This window comes from Meleagris gallopavo, chromosome 2 (assembly GCF_000146605.3).
Source record: "Meleagris gallopavo isolate NT-WF06-2002-E0010 breed Aviagen turkey brand Nicholas breeding stock chromosome 2, Turkey_5.1, whole genome shotgun sequence".
NCBI classification, from domain to species: Eukaryota; Metazoa; Chordata; class Aves; order Galliformes; family Phasianidae; genus Meleagris; species Meleagris gallopavo.
The window spans coordinates 26,254,485-26,262,228 of record NC_015012.2 but is presented as its reverse complement, the minus strand read 5'-3'; positions in this window follow the sequence as shown (position 1 = coordinate 26,262,228).

Sequence of the window (7,744 nt, the reverse complement as noted above, 5' to 3'; positions counted from 1 at the left end):
CCGGCGGCCCTCTGCCTGCGCTCTGTGCAGCGCTGCTCGGGGCTGCGGTGGGTTTTGTGCGGGTTTCCCTCATCGTGAGGAGGGAAGGCGAATCCGTCTTTCCGGAGAAGCTGCGATACTGTTACTAGCGTTTTCTTGTAAGTTGTCTCGAGTGTTCGGTCTCCGCAGGCCCCTTCTCACGTAGCTCGCCCATCCCACACGCAGCCCGTGCCCGGTGTGCTGCACGCACGGATGCGCGCTCTTCACTCACTGCCTTGCCACAAATGGAGATGGGAGCCTCGTGTACTTAGATCGCTTTGCAGAAAGCTTATATAAAGAAACGTATGGAGTACGTACTGGAATAGAAACAAGTTTCCTAAGTCTGAAAATTCTTCTTAGCCAAGTTACTGCCAAGCAGAGTTTGTAGGACTCTCAGTCTTCTGGGTAATTGCTAGCCTTTTTGGAGGTGAAACTGTAAATTAAAAGTAATAAAAGCGATGTTGAAAAAGACATGAAGGTATTGGGCAATTGCACTCATGTTTGTGTCTCAAGATACACAGTGTAGTGTAGTATGGAAAGAAGCTGCAGCTGTTATCAGTCAGTTTATCTCTGATCACTACTACAGATAAACTCTGCATTTTCTGCATGTTGAAATCCTGATTAGTAGGTAGGTGTAAGGCAGGCTAAGCAGTAACCCACTAAACATTGACTTTTTATTGTACCTTTTTTTTTTGGAACTTCCTAACATGTGTATGTATGGAGTGGCGTTTTTGGTTGCTTTTTGTTTGTCTTATTTATGGAAAGAGGCTCTTAAAAATAATAAATAAATGAAAATGAGAAGTACTTTTCCTCTCTGCCCATCTGGTAGTTGCTTAAAAATAGAATGTTTTAAGGTGATTAAGACCTTTAAAATACTTGTTACCTTTCACATATACCATAAATGCTTGTGTTGCAACTCTCTAGCTCGTTGGGTTATTACTAGCTGTACTGAGACTAAGCAATCTCATCTATGCGTTTCATTCCATGGCAGTGTAATTTCTAAGGATATGTACATGCAATTTCAGAAATAAGTTTTTGTGATAGTTTTGCATCTGTTTGTCAGACGGTTTATCTCTTTGAGCAGAGATCAGGAAGATTCTTCATGGAAACAGGATGATTTTTCTTGATTTGTCCCTTACTAACAGTAGAAGGAACACTTTGTACAACATATTATATTGTATCTGAAAAGGAATAGTTTCTTCCAGGTTTATTTCGAAAAACAAAAAAAAGTACATTGCATGTGGATTTTCATGTAGCATCTTTTATTTGTTTTACTGCTAATATGCAGTATCTTAAGCTGCAGTTTGAATAGTAGTGTTCCACACTGAAGCCGTTTCATGCAGCTAGCAGCTCGTCTTACAGAACTGATGCTGTTGCTTAGCTGATCCGCACCAGTGTGTGTGTGTGTGTGTGTGTGTGTGTGTGTGTGTGTGTGTGTGTGTCTCTCATGCTGCTTGTGCAGAACAATTCCTATCGGTTTCTATCTCTGGAGCAGTCTGTAGAAAGTAAACTCTTTGTCTCCATTACCATCACTTCAATTTTGACTAAAACAATGAGGAAAAGCGGCTTTTGAGCTGTTAAAAAACAAAACAAAACAAAAACTGTATTAACATGATCAATAGTATTTTTTTTAATGAAATGTTGGTGTGCAGGATGCCTGTAGTCCTTCTGGTTACTTGAGGTGAAATGGATAGTGTTCAGTTTCAGCAGCAGTCTACAATTGTCTGAGGCTGCACATAAATTTTAAAGCCAGTAAATGCATATTAAAAGCTGTGGCCTGAACCTTCCCTGCTATAGTTGGCCTCCTGGTTTGTGACACCTGTTCCTAGGCTGTGAGGCTAGCTAGCCTGAGTTCTTGTGTTCTTACTTAATTAAATTTCTTATAACTGTTTCCACTGTGGTTGCTCAAGACCACTTGTCTTCTGGGTTATATAACACCTTAAACTTGCCTTTTGATTGCAGTAGATCATCTTACCCTGCACGTGATTCTTCTTGTTTGAGACATCAGTATGAGGAGGCCTGTGGCTGAGCTGCTTGAGAGAATTCCTCAAGGACTAACACTCAGCAGATGTGCATGGATGCTTACCCTGGATGTGTAGTTGGGATCCGTGGAGTGCCCGAGGCCAGACTGATTTGCTCTTGAGTTAAACTGGGGACAGTTTTCAGAAAGGCTTAGCTGAGCCATAGTCTAATGCTTGATGATAGTCTCCTAGGACATTGGTTTATTTCCATGTTCTTGCATATACTGAATACCTATCCTTTTTATTCCTGAATTCACTGCTGAATTAATGGTAAGATCTTGTTTTGCAATGACTGTTTCAATATGTCTTGTACTTGCTTACTTGTTAGAGATGATGCTTCTAGATGTGTGCCTGATTCATTTTGGAGATATAAGAAGATATATTTTGATACAGAAATAGCTCATAAAAGATTCTGCAAACACTTAAAAGTCATACAACTACAGTTCTTTAGCTTAGCTGAAACACTTTTGAACTGATGGGGGACTATAAAAGTGAATGCACTGAATTAGAGTTTTTCTTACACAGGTATTCAGAATTCTAGGCATGGATTAGGCTTAGTTGCACTATAGTATACAAAAAAGATGGTCATATTTTTTTGAAAAGAAACCCAGTGTGCTGTTTTCTTGGTTTTTTTTTTGTTGTTGTTGCTTTCTCAGCTATGCCATCTGGTGGATGGATCTTCCCAGCCCATTCTATCTATAGACAGTCCAGGATTATGCACACGTAAGATTGTCATCCGCACAAAAGATGTGGAACATGCTGTATTTTGCTCCATCTAGGTATACCTAGATGGTCCTTCTGTGGGAAATGCCATGATATCTGTAAAAATGATGGGCTAGCTTGGTGTACCAGGTTTACATTTAACCCAGGCTCTAAGTGAACTTAAGCTTTGGGTATATATGGAAAAGTTCCTTCTGTGGCAAAGCAGAGATGCTGGAGTAGCTGTGCCTTTTCTTATAAGAGAGTTGTGGGTAGTTATTAGGCTACCACGTTTATGGGGGTGTTGGGCTTCCTGTTCTTGTGCTGTAACTGTCTTTGTGTATGAGTCCAGTTGGTCTGGACTTCAGCAATTTCTATGACTGGATCTCTGAAGAGGACTTGCTTGTGAAACCATTGTACAGGACCAAGCCCCTTGCTTACCTAAGTCTAGTGACATATTAACAGTTTGATTTCAGTTAATGGAACTGAACATACATTTGCTCTAAGACAGATTTGTTTTTTGGTGAAGCTAGCTGGGTTGCTCTTTTGTATAGTACTGAGTCTACTGTGAAGGCTGGGAGATATATAGCCAAGAAGAGAGTTGTCAAGCTTCATGTAGATGTAGGGAGCGGTTATAGCTTCAGTTATCAACTAAAAGCATGATGTTTTACATCCACCTTAATAAAAACTGATTATACTGTGATTTCACCATGTGGGGTGGTGTCTTTTAAGAAAGCTACCAGCTTTGTTTTCTTGTTATTTCAGAGATAATATAGATTGTGACAAAGACTGATAGTTGAGTGTGAGTCAATTTTTCAGGTGAAAGGTGAATTTAAATGCTTATGAAATAATTGGGATGTTCTTTATTACTGTTAAGTGCTACAGAGTTGTTGGACTAATGCATTATGATTAATGAGCTTCAGATTTGGTTCATGTCTCAGTTGGCTACCCTACCCAGGCAACCTGGTGGTCAGATACAATACCGTAGTTGTGCTGCAGTTCCATGGACTTCATTGCTGATACTGAGAGAGGCAATTGTGGATTAATGATAAGATCATACCGTGGAGGTGAATCTTGAAAGATCAAAGGCTATTGCCTGATTTACAGTGAAATCATTGGACAACCTGGTATTAGAAAAAATAAATGAGAACATTGTGAGGAGTTCTTGGCTAAGGAATCATTTTTGAAATATTTGTTTCTTTGGAGAGATAAAATTGTCGGTTTTCATGCTCAGAGAGCGTGTATTGCATTAAATGGGGAGAAGGGATACAGGAAGAGTGGTGTTTGCTGCTGATTTTGTACAGCAGTGCAGATGTGAGCCAGTTCATCCTTGGCTTTATAAGTGCAGGATGAATTAGATAGTTGACTTGAAAAATTGTACTGTAGGCAGAGAGCCCAGTGTCAAAAAAAGGTAAGCTGGTTCCTTTCTTCTGTCAGATTATTTTGCTGCTTTAAGCCTACATGATTCAGTAACTGTTTCACTTAACACCACTGCAGAATATTTGTCTTTTCTTGTTCAGAGGTACAGCTAAATTATAGCATAAAAGAAGGAAGCAGTGCTTTATTTAATGTAAACAGGAGGATTTTTTAGCCTGAGTATTTCGTCAAATGCTTGTGAGTGGCCATTACAAAGTAGGTATGTAACAAAAAAAAAAGACAATAAGTAGTTTAGCAGGGTGAAGTCAAGCATACTATATTTGGCTACAGCTTGGTGAGGTCAGATGGTGTACTCAGGGAATGGGGTGTGTGTGTAAGGAAATCTGCTGTGAACTGCAGCCTGGAGTACTGCTGATGCCATCTGTGTCTGCCTTGTGAATTTCATGTAGAAATGGCCCTGTTTACTGCCTTCACATAATGTCCAATGATTTGTCGTTTAGCATTGACTACTTTATCTTTGTTTTACAGGACTGTCTTCTGTCTTTTGGCAATTGAGTACCAAGCTTGCTTGATACAAAGCTTTTATGTGTGTCTAGAATCATAGAATTGTCAAGGTTGGAAAAGATCTCCAAGATCACCTAGTCCAACTGTCCACCTACCACCAGTGTTTCCCTGTTAAGTAAGGTCATTCAGTACAACATCTAAATGTTTCTTGAACACCTCCTGGTACAGTGACTCTACCACCTCCTGAGCAGCCTATTCCAGCATCTGACCACTCTTTTGGAGAATAAATTTTTCCTGATATCCAACCTGATGTAGCTTGAGGCCATTCCCTCTAGTCCTGTTCTACAGAGCAACCATGGTATTTAAGTATCTGAGGAATTAGAAGTGCAAAAGTCATCTTCAGCATTTTCCTCCTTGTTACTCAACAGGAGTAAGGAAGCAACTCTGTAATCTGCCCTCACCTGTCTCCAATCAATAATTTTGTTAGCACTGCTCTGGAGGAAAAATTAAGTCTGACTTTGAGAAAGAAGCTGATGTTCTGTGTTACATGAGATTTTAATGGTAGGTTAACCTTGCAAATAATGTGGAAAAGAACTTGCCACCCCTTTGTATGTTACTGCACAGTGAAAGGTTTCTACCTCATACTTTGCTGGTTTGGGGGTGGGGGATTGGTTCAAGTGTAGCTAAGTAAACACAATAAATATAGAGCAGTAACAAGTATTAGGGCTACATATTTTGCTTATGGAATGGAGTGACTGCTATGATCTTATCTTTCAACTTTGGATCCAGCGATGATTGGGACAGTAAATGATTATGAATGACTGAGACCATAAGCTGTATGGAACCTCTCTATAAACAGGTGGCCCATGGAGAGTGAATGCAGCTGGCAAGGGTTTTGATGTCGGTTAAATTGCATATTGTGGTGGGCTGATTTGAGTGACCCTGAAGCAATCTTACATAGCTTCTAATGATGCTTCTCCCTGAGCCTTAATCCTGCTGGATAGTATGAACTTCAGGAATGTAGTCTCAACTTCTGGTGGAAGAGGAACATTTAGTTGTTTGGTTATTTTCCCTGCTTATAAATTGAAGGCTTAAACGGTCTTTTACTCTGCAACCATTTTGTATGATGTTAAATAAATCCTTTTAAAGTGAGCTCATGGTCCAACACTATGTTCTTCAGCAAAACTCTTCATCTTGAGGGCATCTAGTGAGGACAGGTGTTAGTGGTTTTAGACCTTTTGGACTGAGCAGTGTAGTTCTTCAGAAGAACTGCTTACCATCAGTATAATCCCCCTAAACCATGTCCCTTAGTACAACATCTAAATGATTCTTGGAACATCTCCAGGGACAGTAACTCCACCACCTTTCTGGTCAGCCTGTTCCAGTGCCTGACCAATCTTTTCCTGACATCCAGGCTGAATCTCCCCTAGCACAGCTTGAGGCCATTCCCTCTTGTCCTATCACTAGTTATGTGGGAGAAGACACCTGTGTTCCTCCTTGCCACAGCCTTACTTCACGAAGTTGTAGAGAGTGGAAGGTTTCCCCTAAGCTTCCTATTCTCCAGACTAAAAAAACTTACATTGTTGGTCTCCATTTTGCTGCAAAATAGGGAGTGGATGCTTCTGGTGACAGTTATACAACTGAAATGAAGTGTTTTGAGGGAGTAGAAGCTTTGCTTTCCAAAACGAAAGGCATTCTAATCCAGGATTTCTGACTTAAAAACCATAAAAACCTGTAACTTAGAGTTGTAAAAATCAGCTAGGTAATGCTAGAACATATTTCCAAACCTGTCAGAACTACTTTCTTTAATAAACAGTGCTGGTACCTTTGGCTTCCAGATCCATTCTACTCCTGCTGTTCAGAAACTGTTCAGGGTTCATCAAATATTCCAGGATACTTTGTTGTACAAGAGACAAACAGTCAAATGTTCAGTTGGTTGATTAAATGTTCCAGAGACTATCATGAGTGAATATACACTTGTGGGATATTGGTGAAGTTGCGTGCTTGCAGTCTTGTGCTGCGGTTTTTGTTTGCTTCTTGTTAAAGATTTGCTTTGGCAAATAGAACTTGAAAACAGTAATTTTGGAAATACTTGGTTGGAGCTTCTGCCAGAAGAACAACTAGCTGCTTAATCCTTGGTTTATCCTCATTCAAGTTCATAGTGGCTGCATATTCCAGCCTGGGGAGCTGTCTAGATTAAACTTTGTTGTGTCTTTGTGCTAGAAGGAAAAGACGCACTCCCTAGTGCAGTTTACTCTATGGCCTTGCAAGTGTGCATGCAAAATGGGTGTGCAGGGGAAGATGGAAGCTGTTTCATAGCAATGATGCTGGCACCAGTATTTTTTCCAACTTGGCAGAAGTGTGTATGGGATCTAATGATGGCTTGTTCATCAGACAACACTAACACTTTCAGCACGTGTGGTATTGGAACACAGTCGTATTAAGGACAGCTGTGTGTACCGCAGCTGAGTCAATAATAGAAGAAACTTCTATTAGTGATACCACAAGGTGAAAAGCGTGGTTACTTGAAGTGAGAGGCACATCAGAGACAGACAGATTGGCTTGAATGTGTTTGCTCAACTCTGTGGGATAGTATGGCAGAAGGAACAAAACTCATAGAACTTCCAGTAGACAGTTCTTAGACCACTTTGTCTGGTGTTGTAATGCTAGAAAGTGTGGCAGCCTTACAAAATCTGCTGGTCTCTGGCATGGGTTTGGAAGGATGCTGGCAAACAAAACCAATGAACAAGCAAAAACCCCTTCTTAGTGTGCAAGTTTCTTTCCTGGCACTGCAACTCACATCTCAAATTACTGGCTCCTATTGTTAGATTTACTAAGGTTGCTTACCAGCAGTTGTGTAGGTGCTGAGATACTTTAATAGTATTTAGAGTAGGTTTGGTTTACTGTCAGAGCTATTGTGCTAAAATAATAGATTCACAATACAATGTATACAGTAATTCTTGTTCTCTACTATGTTGTCAAAGTTTAAGCTCCTATCAGTAAAGGTTTATTCTGGCATAGTGCTATGTATGGAGGATTGAGAGTTAGAAGAGGAGTAGTTGTCCCTGCCAAAGATTTTTGTGTAAGTCAACGCTTGTTTACTGTGTCTGCATCATAGACAACTG